The 15728-nt window shown below is 42.7% G+C and overlaps 1 protein-coding gene across 1 annotated transcript in view; it reads right to left on the reverse strand.

Moving 5' to 3' along the window:
* LOC146275287 (sodium channel protein type 5 subunit alpha-like) overlaps positions 1-15728 on the reverse strand; it is a 231935-nt gene that overhangs the window by 185783 nt on the left and 30424 nt on the right. The gene's annotated exons all lie outside the window — the stretch shown is intronic.

Raw genomic sequence — 15728 nt, forward strand, 5'->3', positions numbered from 1 at the left:
GAAATCTCTATCTGTCTGCAATACCGCTCTCGAGTTCATGAACTTTTGTTAAATGAACGCGTTCAGGCGCAACACTGGATTTAGAGTAGGAGTTTTGCTGGGTTTTGTCATGCCATGATCTTTGCTAAAGAAGAAACAGGTAGGCTACCATTAGCAAATCGATTAGCCTGCATTGTTGTGAATGACACACACAACCTGCGTGACCCACAGATGTTGTGGCCAACGTTGAGTGAGTGAGTGAGTTGTCATGGTGATTACTATTATAGCTCCTGATTGGATCTTTGGATTGGACACAGATGACAGAAACCACATTTAGTAGGAAAACAATATAGGCGTGAAATCACGCACCAATGAAACCTTGCTTGGATCATGACTAAATTAGAATGTTGATTTTGGTCCAAATTGTATTGTCTGGGTCTGGATCCGGACCGCGACCTGCCTATTGAGTACCCCCGAACTAGACAGTCAGGAAGGTGCCAGTTAATGTGGTGACGCCAGCCCAAAGCAATGTCACCACATGCTCATCCAATGTGACACATACGCAGACACACACAAACCACACAAACACATACATACATGCACGCACACACACAAAGTTGTAACGGGGTGGAGGTAAGAATGAGGGGAAGTTAAAAGGCCCAGACCACATTCACCCCCCCCACCTCTCCCCGTCCCAGCACGTCAGCCCCCTGCTCTGCCTGGCCAGAGAAGAGGAAGTGTGAGGGTGTGGAGTCATGGATGTTATCACACACACACCTCACTGTGTCTATAGACCAAGTGTTAATGGACACAACCACTTCAGACCCCCTTCGGGGCCCTCCCACACACACTCACACATTTATCCCACACACATACTCTCAAAAACATACAATCGTTCCCAGAAACTGATATCCTTTATTGACAGTGTGTGTGTGGCTGCATGTGTGTGTGTGTGTTGGAGGAGCTGGTTTCTTTCAGCACAGAGGCAGGTGGGCTGACTATCACTAGACTGTCACAGCATGGCATTCTGAATGACAGACACACACACAAACAGCCCAGTGCTATTCTGGGCACCAGCATTCCCCAGTAGCCTGAGTGGAAAAGGTATGTGTGTGCGCGAGTGTGTGCGGATGTGTGTCTGTTTGATAGCATAACTCCATATCTGTTGTTTCTATTACATTTCCCTGTCGCCGAGCGGGCGGGAGGACCAGGGGGGAAGGATGGGGGCAGGAGGGTGGCAGGAGGGGGACAAAAGGGGGAGAGGAGGTGTCATAAAGGAATTATTTCAAAGAAGAAGCTCCCCGCTGCTCCCACCCTCCTCTCCAGTCCTCATGTGCTCTTGTTGCGCTAGGGGAACAGGCTCTAACTAGTCTTTGGGGAGATGCCTGGTGTCTCCTCCTCAGGTGTAGAAGGACAACGGGACCTCGCACTCCCATAATAAGAGTAACCAGGAGGATGTTGCTTGAGCACACTGTTGTGAACTTACTTTCTCCAGAGAGAGAACTTGACTTCCCTCCACTCGTTGTCTTTTATCTCCTCCGTCTGTACCCCCTCTCGGTCTCCTGCGTAGCCTTTAAAGATTACTGATAAAGACTAATGTCTTCATCAGTACCATCATAGCAGGCTATAACTGCCCCAATTAACCATGCACCAGGTCTCAATACACAACCAAGCAGAAAAACAGATATTCCCAGATCTGGCATCAGACCAAGCCTTTGATCTGGTTCAATAAATGATAATTGTCGACCTTAGAGCTGTGATCTTCACGGCATCTCAGACATCCCATAATGATAGAGTATTTATAGAGAGAAGGTCTAATAAAGTCACACCATACAGACAGACCGATAGAAAGTGAGGTAGGTAGGGAGGGAAGCAGGAAGGGCATCTGCAGCCTTCTCTAGATCCAGCAGATAGCCTCTGTGTCAACATCTACAGAGAGATGTGACTCAGTGGAATCTAATGAATATAATGTAAAGTGAACATGTAAACCTTCGTCTGGTAAATTAGTGTGACACACACACACTTTCCTCTCCTTTCACACCCTTTCTCTTCTTCCCTCTGCCCCTCTCCTCATCTTTCCTCTCCCCTCCTCTCCTCTCCCCTCTTGTCCTCTCCTCTTGCCTCCTCTCTCCTCTCCTCCTACCCTCTTCTCTCTCTGCCAGTCCTCCATTACCCTAACCATTAAAGGAGCAGTCGGAAGGGCAGAATTGATCAAATGGAAGGAACCGCTCTGCCAGTTCAAGCTCCTGTAAATGTACACACATGGTCTAAGTGAAGCTAAAGGATGTGACATGCGGACCAGTGTGTGTGTGTGTATGCTCAATAAAACAACAAGGATGGGGGCGTGTTCAGTACGCCATTGGTATATAAGCTATTGAACACGCCCCCATGTGATGTGATGATTGGTAGGTCAGGCCGTGATTGGCAGGTCAGGCTGAGGTGGAGAGCAGACTGACAGATAGAGCTTATTAATCAGCTCAGAGCTATATTGGCTCAGAGATACATAGTCTGACACTCAAACAGTCTGCCAGACAGGCAAACAAACAAGCCAGAAACTCTGTGGACCTTGGACCAACACACACATACATTCCTAACCTCATCAGCACCGTAAAACACATTCCACTCCATAGTCTAGACCAGGGGTTCCCAATCCTGGTCCTCGGGCCTCCCTGCCCTGCATGTTTTAGATGTTTTCCTGCACCAACACACCGGATTCAAATGAATGGTCTTTATCAGGCTTGGATAACGACCATTCATTTTAATAAGGTCTGTTGAAGCAGGGAAACATCTAAAACATGCAGGGCAGGGAGGCCCGAGGACCAGGATTGGGAACCCCTGGTCTAGACATATCAATAGTGGAGAAGTTTGTTTTCCTCCCTGAGACCTTAGAGATGCTGTTCAGACTGAAGGAGGGACATGGGACCCACGGTCTCTTCCTTTACTTCCAGGTACCTTGTCATTGGAACCGCTGCCTGCTGACCAGTTTCATTCTGGTGCTGGCAGTGTGTCTTAACCTTCCCAAGAGATGTGGGTCTACTGTAGCAATGTGGACAGCCTGGAACAAGCAGTTCTATAACACCATTGAGCCTGTTCAGCAACAGACACAACTGTGGTCAATGTGTTTTATGTCAGGTTGGTCTTATCAGCTCCAGGAACACAGACATCAGGCCTTTGTCCTGTCGGGGGGTTTGTGGGCAGATGTCTCATTCACAACACTCTGTAGATGTCGTAATTCATCCTTAAGGCCCCATTACACCAAACCATGGATAACCCTTCCAGACTAGGCATACAGACCCTTACAAAAAATAACTATACTTTAAGTTTATTTTGTAAGTATACTTAGAATAAAAAGTAAGGCTGTCAAACGATTAAAATATTCAATCGCGATTAATCGCATTAATGCCATAGTTAACTCGAGATTAATCGCAATTAATCGCACATTTTTATCTATTCTAAATGTCCATTGATTTCTTTTTGTCCCATTATTTGTTATCAATTTGTATATATTTTCTTATCAACATGGTAAGTGGATCGGATTGCTTACTGCAAACATTTTATTTTATTTTATTGAAAACAACATTGCAATCACCTGGCTTTGACGAGGGGGTGGAGCATTTGCATCAGCTGTGTGCTTGGCCATCAAGGTGGTATTTCAGACAGGACGTGCTGCGATGATAGCTCAGTTCACAACGACAAAACACACACAGACCACTTTGGTCTTGTCAATGGAACCATTTGGCAACTTTATAAAAGTAAATGTTCCTTTCAGAATCTTATTGGCATCCATTTCGCCGTCTCGCGCTCGCCATCCACTCAAAACGTTAGCCTACTACTCTTTAGCCGGTTCGCAAGCCCAAACAACTGTGTGCGGTGTGTCTGTTGCTTTGTTTCCTGTCTAGCTAGATCCAGTGTGGTGTTATAGTTTTTCTAACGTCAGTAGCTGCAACAGCATGTGAAAAAAACTACAAAGTTTGCTTGGTCAAAAAGAATGTTAATCGTGCAATAAAAAAATTTACGCCATTAAAATGGGTTTGCGTTAACGCCGTTAATAACGCATTAAACTGACAGCACTAATAAAAAGTATACTATTATCATGTTACTTAAAGTATACTAGCAGTGTACTTATTTATATACTTTTTTTGTACTAAGTAAACTGAATTGGCCCACTTTTTAGGTCATTTAGTACACTTTAAAGTACACCTATAGTGTATTTCAAGGTTTACTTTTGAATACTGCAAAGTAGCCTGCGTAATGCACTTTCAGTTCATCAAGTATACTTCCTCAAGTACTTCAAAGTATACTTTGGAATACTCTAAAGTAGCCTGTGTAGTGTACTTTCAGTTCATCGAGTATACTTCCTAAAGTACTTCAAAGTATACTTTGGAATACTCTAAAGTAACCTGTGTAGTGCACTTTCAGTTCATCAAGTATACTTCCTAAAGTACTTAAAAGTATACCTTGGAATACTCTAAAGTAACTTGTGTAGTGCACTTTCATTTCATGAAGGATATTTCCTAAAGAGCCTCAAAGTATACTTTGCAATACTTTCAAATGCACTTTCATTTAATGTAAGTACTTCAAGAAGTAAACTTCTAAATGTAATTTTACTATTACTTACTATTGCATTAAAATGTTTAGGGGCCCCTCAAACGCCTCAGATCTTGAGTCACTTAGCAAGAACGGGGCCCTCGCAACATTTCACAGAAGATTCTTACCTGAAAAAAGCTATTCACCGCATAAGCATCAATGTTGCAAGAATCCAGCTGTTCTTATCAAATGTAACAGTCATTTAACTCATGGTTACAATGGTAAACCAGCACAACAATGACAATTACCACGCAACAAAACACTACATTCAAAGCAGACACATTTAAAAAATGAAATTCACGAAGTTACATTTGTATTTCGAACAAACTTGTCAGCAAATTTTAACCCTATTTACCGCCTTGCATCATGGGAATTAATTAGCCGATGAGCCACACTATCTTCATTATTTAACGTTGTTATTAAGTTCTTCAGTCAGTTTGACAATATAACCTTCAAATGCATAATGCAACCCTTCTGTCTGCTTCTTTCTCAAGTAGTTTCTCAAGTTTTTTTTGTTTTTTGTTTGTTTTTTTTCCATTAATACTCTAATCGACAATTATTAGTATAAGATTATAGGGCTTCAGAATGTTTTGACAGTAATAAAGGTTACAGCTTCAATAGAAAAAAAGATTCAATGTGCAATGCATAAAAGATTTTCATAGACATGAATAATTAGAATGAGATGGATCTAAAAAATGTAACTTGTAATGTACTTTTGAATTATTTTGATTGTTTTTGCTGTATAATAGTAGAAAACGCACATCCTACTCCAGAAGAAATGTATACCATTTTCTGTTTCTAAGCATATTTCTTAAAAGTATTTTAAAAGTGAACTATTTTTTAAGTATACTTCTTGCAAAAGTGAACTATTTTCAAAGCATACTTAAAAATATTTCAAAAGTAAACAATTTTCTAAGCATACTTCTTAAAAGTATATCAAAAGTGAACTAAAAGTGTAATATCCATATTTATGTATACTTATAGTATACTTTAATATACTTCTTTTTTGTAAGGGGAACCACACTTGACCTCAAAAGAACTTGACAGGGACTCAACAGAACGAGACTGGACCTCAACACAGAAACAAGCGGAGCTGGTTCATGCAGGGGGACGCGAGACATAGCGTCTCATTAGCAGCGTGTCACTGGCAGCGCGTCATATCACGCAGTAGGGGCACACCTTATTAGCAGGGCGGGCTATTTAATCAGGATATCGTTGCACTCTGCTTTGCTAGTGCGACATAGGGTGCTTTATGTTTAATCGGCTGATTGTGTCTTAGGGTAAGGTCGTTATTTGGCGGATTCCGCTGTGTGGGGCTGAATCTTCTGGAACACTTGGTCTAATGTGGGTATGTGGCCGACTGGCCGTGATTCGGCGGGACAACGTGTGTTATGTCTGTCTGCGTGTAGCACTGCGTTTTCGCAGGATCTAACCTGCACGTCTATGTGGTCATTGACTCTGGACTGGTCCGTGTTGGATCTGGAGTGGTTGGCCGCGCATTGCTGGGCTCGGTAGGTTGGCGTGTTCTGGTGCGGGCGTTTCCCGTGGTCTACTGGGCTGTGCCTCGGCCTGTACGTCGTTTGTTTTGGGGATGTCTCGTTGTTATGGTCGTGACCTAGCACTAAAGCTCTCTTGGACGTCGCTTTGGATAAGTATCTGCTACACTCTCATCTTGCTCTCAACGAAGGCAGTCGCATTTTCTTTCCCTCTCCTCCCCCTGACCTTCCCTGCTTGCTTCCCTGCTTGGCTTCACGGAGAAATGCTCTGAAGTTTCAGTAATTTGGATAGTTTTCGATGATATTATTCAAAATCAAGTGAATTGACTACAACCACGAAAAGGAACAACCTGAGGGACTGAAGCCAAAGGAGAACAGAAGTATTTTGGGCTGCTCTCCCAGACTGACCACAGGCAAGCAACGTAAAGCGTGTTCCCTGTAGAACAATTGCTTGCAATGACTGCAAACAACTTACTCAGAGGATAGTCGAACTGGAGTTAAGAGTCAGAACCCTCTTAAATATCAGAGAGAACGAAGACTTTATAGATTCCATGCTACCTAGCCCGGAGGCTAAGCTACCGGCTAATGAGCCACCCTTGGAACCAGCTTTCTCTCCACCGGCCAATGGACCAGATGAGTCATGGCCTGCTCTCGGCGCTAAACCAAAGAGGCCTAGCGCTGCCTCTACCTTCATCGGAGATGGGACTGGCGCCAAGGATAAAAAGCCAAAAAAGCGAGGCAGAAACTCTTCCCGCATCACCTCTCCTCCTGTCCCACCCAGAAACAGATTTGAACCATTGGGAACTTTCTCTCCCTTGTGTGTGGAATCCAAGGCGAAGAGGCACAGGAGTGCTAGCCACGCAGCTAACCAACATGAAGAGCCCGGATTGCCGACACACCATGATGGTAGCTACTACACACATGCAAATCCAACATATCATCGTCTGCTCCGACTGGGAGTCCCCCATTTTACTCCAAGCCCCTCTCGGGGCGCTGTTCGACCCCCTATCAAGTCTAATCAGACAACAATATCACAGGATTATAAAGATCCAAGGTATGGATCATGAGATTCTCCTGGAGCGTATGGAGAACTATGTTGGGATCTCTGGTACTTCACTTCAGTGGTTTAGATCGTATCTATCTGATAGATCACAATATGTCCACTATGATGGTTGCTCATCCAGGAGCACTACTGTAAAATACGGAGTACCACAGGGTTCAGTTCTAGGCCCTCTGTTATTTTCACTCTATATGTTGCCTTTAGGAAACATAATTAGAAGCTCTGGGGTAAATTTTCACTGTTATGCAGATGATACTCAACTATATATGTCCATAAAGCCTGGAGAATTTCCACATGCTATGGAAAAATGTGTTTCCGGGTTGAGAACTTGGATGACAGCAAATTTCCTTCTTCTTAATTCGGATAAAACCGAGGTTCAAATTTTCGGCCCTAAAAAATACAGAAATAATTTATCCAATCTGACCTTAAACTTAGATGGTGTCAAAGTATCTCAAAGCCAGTTGGTAAAAAATTTTGGAGTCACATTGGACCCAGACCTTTCGTTTGAGTACCATATTAAACAAATCACCAGAACTGCATTTTTCCATCTACGTAATATTGCCAAAATACGAAAATTCCTCTCAAAGGATGATGCTGAAAAACTAATACATGCTTTTGTTACGTCCCGATTGGACTACTGCAATGTGTTGTTCTCTGGCCTCCCAATTACCTACTTGACAAATTTACAGCGGGTACAAAATGCTGCTGCTAGACTATTGACAAAAACAAGAAAATGTTTGATCATATAACATCTACTCTTATCTCTTTACACTGGCTCCCTATCCAAGCCAGAGCTGATTTCAAAGTTTTACTACTAACTTACAAATCTCTACATGGATTGGCACCACTGTACCTCTCCGGTCTCCTTGCACCCTATTGCCCCGCAAGGACTCTAAGATCTCAAGATGCCGGCTATCTGGTAATACCCAAAATTAAGAAAAAAACTGCTGGAGGTAGGGCGTTCTCATATAGAGCACCTCTTCTCTGGAACAAATTACCTGTCTCAATTAGGGAGGCTGATACTGTTTCGACATTTAAAACTAGATTAAAAACGTTCCTGTTTAGTCAATCCTATGATTGTTAAATGTGTGTACTTTCTATGTAAACCTGGGGTGTGCGTTTGCCTATGTGTGTATCACATGTAACTTTTAAATTTTAATTTTAGCTTGTGTTCACACTGCCCATTTAAATGTTACAAATAAAGTAAACCTGTTATTGTATATTGTTACTGTAATAGTTCCGTTGCTGTATATTTTAATTGTTATAGTTTACTAGTTGGAGACAACGGGGGGCTGGTTGTTTTCATCCTTATTCGTATAAATATAACCTTTTTTAGAGTTGTTTCCCCTGGAACAGATTTCATGTTCCAACCAAGGGGGGCTGTCGCTGTCTTGGTGTGTGGGGCTGCATCAAATACCCTCTTAGCTTTGTTAAATTGCTGCACTAGTCCACACTTGACCGGTGGGGATCTCATTCTATTACGACTGAAACTGTTAGCTGCTCCTGGCATTCTCTAATCCCTGTTCTCCTCTCTGTCCCCCCCACACATCCCTTGTGGTGTGGGGGGTCTGAGCTGTCAGGACCTGCCTGGTCGTCGGTCTACCAACGCTGGACCAGGTCGTCAACCGGAACCCAGCCTCCATGACGGCCAACAGCGAGTTTCCAGGTCCCATCCAACGTCTATAAAGCCGAACAATGGATTTTTGGTGTTTCAAAACCCATTGACACTGTATGACTATGTTTAGCTTGTGTTCTGCTCCTCTCTCTTGCCAACCGTCTCTGGAGGAGGGGATCCCTCTCTGAATTGCTCCTCCCAAGGTTTCTTCAATTTTTTCTCCCGTTGGGAGTTTTTCTGGGAGTTTTTCCTTGTCTTCCTTGAGGGTTTAGGTTGGTTGAGGGGCAGTTCTATGGGCGTATGTGAAGCCCTCTGTGACATGCTTGCGTGTAAAAAGGGCTATACAAATAAATTTGATTTGATTTGATGCTAAGACTATCCACAGACCATCAGCTCTTAGAGGAGCTAACGCTGCTAGCACTATAGAATCTATTGCTAGCACTGACACAGTGGCTAACCTTAGTCTAGCACAAGGACCTTTCATTGCTAACCCAAATAAGATAAGGACTGGCTCCACAGCTACAAATAAGGCAAACGTTAGAAATGCAAACACAACACCACATATGGCCACTATCTTGATTGGAGATGCCATGACAGCACATGTTAAACTGGCAAAGACAGAAAATACTTGTCTTAGCAACACATCTGTCGAGGAACTGTCGTCAGAGGTACTAACAATCCTCAACAATAAACCAAACAACCCTAAGATTATCATCCACACTGGCTCATTTGATATCCTTCACAAGAAAACTGGCACTGAGATACTTAAAAAACATTTCACCCAGCTACTGAACACACAACAGATATCAAGATGTATTCATCAGTGGACCAATTGCATGCTTTCGAAGAGGAAAAGAAGCCTTCAATCGACTACTATCTTTCAACACATGGTTGGCATCTGTCTGTCTGGCACACAAACTGAGATTTATCGATAATTTTAATGTGTTCTGGAACTGTGCAGACCGTTTTCAAGCTGACGAACTCCACCCAAACCGTAGAGGATCTCAACTACTAACAGCAAACATCAGTCACGTGCTCCTGACCACAAATCAAGTTGCTCCCCCTATCCCTGTTGTGTCTAAGCTGACTGACACATTCCAAACAACCTCCCATGGAACAGAACATTCAAACAGCCTCCTGCAAGGACATGGGCCTTGCACAGATCTGCACCCCCCGGATGAATTCCCTTGTGATGGAACAGCTCAGTGATATAGACTTTCCCAATGAAAAGCTACGCTAGGACAGCCACCATGCTATTTCATTAGACATACCGGTCATCATCACAAACAGAAAATGGCATGGTAAAATGCATGGTTACAAACCTGAAACTAGTGTTAGAAGTCACAGAACTATCCATATTCTTCAAACAGATTTATCAAGCCCTGTTTTATCTGTTAATACCCCACAGATGAAACTGGCCCTTCTAAATGTTAGATCACTAAATAACAAAACATTTCTAGTTAATGATCTGGTCAAAGAAAACAAATTAGACTGCATCTGTTTAACAGAAACCTGGCTAAACAACGACACGGCAACAGCAACTTTAATAGAAGCGTGTCCGCCAGATTACAGCTTCCACCAAGTTTCTAGGAAATCCAAAAAAGGTGGAGGAGTCGCAGCTATCTTCTCCTCTGAACTATTGTTCAAAATCACTGAGCTAGGTGAATTCACCTCATATGAATATGTTGCTATAGAGCTCAAAACCGAATCAATACTTTTTGTCATTATATATTGGCCACCCAAGCACTCGCCAATATTCATACAAGAATTCTCTGAACTATTATCACTGTGTCACTAGATATGACAAAGTAGTTTTAAACGGAGACTTAAATATCCTAGTAAATAAAAAAGCCGACCCAAGAAGTATTGAGCTCTTAAATCTCTTAGACAGTCTCAATCTAACTCAATACATAACAGACCCAACACACTGGCACGGAAACACACTAGATCTAGTGATAACAACTGGACTAAATATCAATAATATCTCAATAACTGATCTACCCCTCTCAGACCATCATTGTATACTTTTTAATGTGGAAATCATCCCAACAAAAACCACAAAAGAACTCTTAGTCCAAAGAAGACATTTAGACAATACAGCTATGATGAAATTTTCTGAACAATTTGCTCTATATGAGCCAACTAGTCATGATTGCTCTCTGAATGAAATGGTAGAGAACCTCAATGATGCACTATTATCTGTGTTAGACTCTGTTGCACCACTGAAAACCAAAAAGAAGTCCACAAGCAGAACCCCCCCATGGCTGAGAAATAAAAATGTTAGTGAAACGAAAAGAAAATGCCGTGCAGCAGAGAGAAAATGGAGGAAAACAAAGATCACTATCCACTACAATATGTATAAAAATACACTAACCACCTACAACAAAACCATCCGTCTAGCGAGGAGAGAATATTTTTCCAACATTATTACAGAAAATGCCAGAAACTCCAGAGTTCTTTTCTCCACCATTGACCTGCTGCTAAACACTGTCCCTGTCCCCCCGCCATCCTCAGCAGTTAAATGTGAAGAGCTTAATTTGTTCTTCAAGAACAAAATAACTTTGATCAGAGCTAGTACTCGTAATAGTGGGGTCGAAACTGACATTAGTAGATTCTGCAACATAACCATGAGCACATTTACCTGTATCACACTTAGTGAACTTTCAAAAATTGTCAGTGAATCTAACTCCACAACCTCAGATATTGATCCTATACCCACAACATTCTTTAAGCGAGTGTTTGATAGTGTCTCAGGTCCGGTGCTAGAGATTATTAACACATCCGTAGAACTGACGTCTTCCCAGATGCCTTCAAAACAGCTGTTGTAAAGCCCCTATTAAAGAAACCCAAATTGGATAACAGTCTACTTGCAAATTACAGACCAATATCAAACCTTCCATTTATTAGTAAAGTACTGGAAAAGATAGTTTCAGTCCAACTAAATTATTTTCTTGAAGAAAATAACATTCTGGAAGTCTCGCAGTCAGGTTTCAGGAAATATCACAGTACTGAAACTAATCTCACCAAAATAATTGGCGACCTCAGACTAAACTGTGATGCAAATAAAGTCTCTATCCTTATCCTTTTAGATCTCAGTGCAGCATTTGATACCATTGATCACAACATCCTAATCAATAGACTGGAAAAGCTTATTGGGTTCACGGATAGTGTATTGAACTGGATGAAATCATATATCACAGGAAGGAAGTTTTATGTTAATTTAGGAGACCATAGGTCTAAGGAACTGCTACGGGGTTGCTCAAGGAAGCTGCCTAGGTCCATTACTTTTCTCTCTTTATATGTTACCACTCGGTGACATAATCAGAGAACATAACATGAATTTCCATAGCTATGCGGACGACACACAACTATATATATCCACTGAACCCAACGATGCAACGGCCATCAATTCCATTACCAGCTGACTGTTGGCAATAAACAAATGGATGAATGATAACTTTCTTAAATTAAATGAACACAAAACTGAAGTCCTACTATGTGGCCCCAAATCCAAAAGAGAGATGCTTACTAAGAATCTAGGAAGTTTAACCCCCTGGCTTAAACCAGAGGTGACAAGTCTCCGTGTAATCCTGGACTCAGATTTGAATTTCAACTCCCACATTAATAAAGTGACCAAAACTGCTTTCTTTCACCTGAGTAATATGGCAAAGGTACGACCATTCATAGACCAAAATGATGCAGAGAAGTTAATTCATGCTTTTATATCCAGCTGGCTGGACTACTGTAACGCACTTTTCGCTGGTCTTCCCCAAAAAAAACACTGGAAGACTACAGCTCATTCAAAATTCTGCAGCTAAATTATTAACCAAAACTAAAAGGAGAGAACACATTAGTCCTGTCCTAGCTACTTTACACTGGCTCCCTGTTACCTTCAGAATTGACTTTAAGGTCCTATTCCTCACATACAAAGCTCTACACGGACAAGGACCTAGCTACATTGCTAACTCTATTATAAACTACACACCAGCTAGAACACTGCGATCATCAAATGCAGGCCTATTAGAGGTTGCCGGAAGCAGCCATAAGAAGATTGGTGATGCTGCCTTTGCCAATTACGCCCCAAAACTATGGAATCAATTACCCATAAATATCAGAGAAGCAAATACGCAAATATCTGGGGTGTCAGACAGGGTTACAGGGCCTGGCGTTTTGCTGGATCTGCCTGATCCTGTCTGTTTCGGCAATATCGGTCAATATCAGTCAATCCCCGGGCAGGCGTGGGCGCTGCATGGCTCTGGCAGGCTCTCGCCGAAGCGTCAGGTATGCCCCAAACAGTCGCAGTGGCACCTGTTGGGATTAAACGGCGATCATGGATGTCTTCATGCTCTTATGGCTTCAGCGTCGTAGCGGGTGCGCATGTCGACATTCCGTTCGAGTTCTGCGTAGGTCAGCTGGACGGGTGCAGGGTGCATTCGTGCTGCACCTGCCGGCCAATTTGTGTTCGATTTTTGTCCTCGCACCGGCTCGGTGAGTTCATTTGTTGTTGCTCGGGAGTCTTAATTTCGCATGCGCATCGTCTCACGGTCGGTCGTCGTTCCCGTCTGTGGCCATGGCTAAATCGGTTGCGGGCTGCTGCACAATTGCGTTGTCTCAGGGTTGCAATCCGATTGCGATTTGGGCCGTGCTCTGCGGGCATTTGAACGGTGTCGTTTTCTGTACTGCCGGGGTGCAACTTCAGCTCCCTGTCGGTGCATTGTGTTGGGGATTGGATGCAAATGAAGAGCTCGTGGCTTGTTGGAATGGAGTTCGGCGGGCGATTTGTCATAGGGTAGTAGGGGTAGTAGGGTGAGTTCAGGTAATGTGGGACATCAGGTAAAGTGGGACAGTTATGCATTTTGATGATTTAATATGTGCAAAACTGACATCCAATCACCAGAGCTGATATTGACTCGTAAATACAACACTTCTAGTCACTATGCAGTGGTTTTTATTTGTCTGACATCATCAGAGTAGGCGTGATCTGGCTTGACAAGAGGTCTATACAGAAAAAACTCATCGAAAGTTCAGCGGCATATGACATTATATTTCTCAATGATAAGGCTGGCAAAGGAATTTAAATGAAGTTACAATGAGTACTATTGCAGCATATTGAAGGGGTTTAACCACTGATTGAAACACACACAAACATTTGTAAACTAATGCTTTATTAGAAGAAAAAAAAGCATTTTATGTGACTGTCCCACATACCTGATCATGTCAGTTAATGTGGGACAGCATTTTTAAGGTAAAGTGGGACATCTAGTAATGCTGTGTTTATGCTATAAAAGTAATTTAATTCGACAGTTGTCAAATGTTTTATACCAATGCATCATACTGCACTTAAGTTCCCAACTAAATAACAACTTACACTGTCATTGAACCAGCGCTTTCAGACTTGTAAGCGTGACCGCAAACGGTAGTCCAACAAAATGCTAACGCAGCGGGACTAGCTAGCTAGTACATAGACTGCAGATCACTAAGGTTTACATCGGTTACACTTTATGCCTATTGTATAAGTCAACCCCCACAACTAAATGAATCTTGCCACACCCTTGCACCTAGTATTGTTGAATATAAACTAATAATTATTATATCAGCAGACTACGCCGACAGACAATGACTGTCCCACTTTACCAGACAAGCTGTCCCACATTACTTGAAAATGCTGCCTGAGTGAGAGAGGGGATCATGTTATGTTTGAAAGTGTGTAGCTTCTAAAATATTGTGTATTCCCATTTCATTCCAGCATGAAAATGTTCCTAAGCCCTAAAAAAACACAAAAACACCACTGGGGCGAGTTAACAGTTATTTTGTAAGTCTACTGGAGCCTCTACCAAAAAGTGTCCCACATTACCTGAAATCACCCTATGTGTATTATATTATTCTTAGGTCTATAAGGTTGGTAAAGGTTGTACTAGGCGTATTAGAGGTCCAATATATTGTATTGGATATTATCTATTCAGGAGGTTTAACTATTTAGCTTAGTTAAGATGTAATCTATGTTCTGTGTGTACTCACGTCATGCCAGGTTGCTTGCGTTTTCTTGTCCTGAGAATTCAGGGCCCAGTCTGACTTGGTGTTTGCACATCCGTCATAAAGACTTGAATGTGAATTTGCATCCTATCCCTGTAGCTCTCAGATGTGGGCTAAGCTTAATATGATGTGATAAGATACAAGGGTTCCATGTAGCTGTGACAAGAGTGTCTGTTAAATGACTAAATACAAAATGTAATATGGTGCAGGAAGAGACATTGTTGTGTCTTGTAATAATGAAGACACAGTAACAATCAAGGGTATTAGATTAACAGTAGTGAGACGTCTTACGGACGTGCGTCGTGGGCAAATGTTTGTGGGCAGCATTTCTTCCCGGGTTGGTTAAAAACGTAAGTGATGTCACATTCCAACCTTGACCTTTGCACATTCTCACCCTGGCGACTTAACCATAGACACACGCATACTTAACATAGTACTAGTGTGAAGCTGGTGCAGGTACTCTTGTTACATGGCATATTAACTCCGCTTTCGTCCCCTCTTTTACATGGTGCACCACCTCCGCTGTATGCGTTCATCGACCACAATGAGCGAGGCCCTGTTTGTCACATATGCTGGGGAAGCATGACTACATAACTGTCACCGGGAGGCTTGGAATCCTGTGCCGGCGCCGAACAACGTTGGAATCTCAAGTGGTCTCGGCTCACTGCTCAGTGTTGGGTCGTTGATCTGCAACAGTTCAATGTTACATTAGAGCGAATGCAGTCATGTGATGGAAGGCAGAGGAGGATGGCATCTACCCTCCCTACCTCCAAACTACGTAATGTTCACTCATGTCATGCATTGACTGCTTAATATTTACAAATGAAAGTTTTGTCAGGTGGCTGGCCAGGAGCGCGTGCGCGTCAGGTGACGCAGTGACCGTCAACGTTGGGACGTCGAAGCAGTGCCTCAGTTGGTATGTCGAGGCAGTGCCTCAATTGGTTTGTCGAGGCAACGC

The sequence above is a fragment of the Hypomesus nipponensis genome, chromosome 8, assembly GCF_054491055.1.
Source record: "Hypomesus nipponensis isolate SF chromosome 8, ASM5449105v1, whole genome shotgun sequence".
Classification (NCBI taxonomy): domain Eukaryota; kingdom Metazoa; phylum Chordata; class Actinopteri; order Osmeriformes; family Osmeridae; genus Hypomesus; species Hypomesus nipponensis.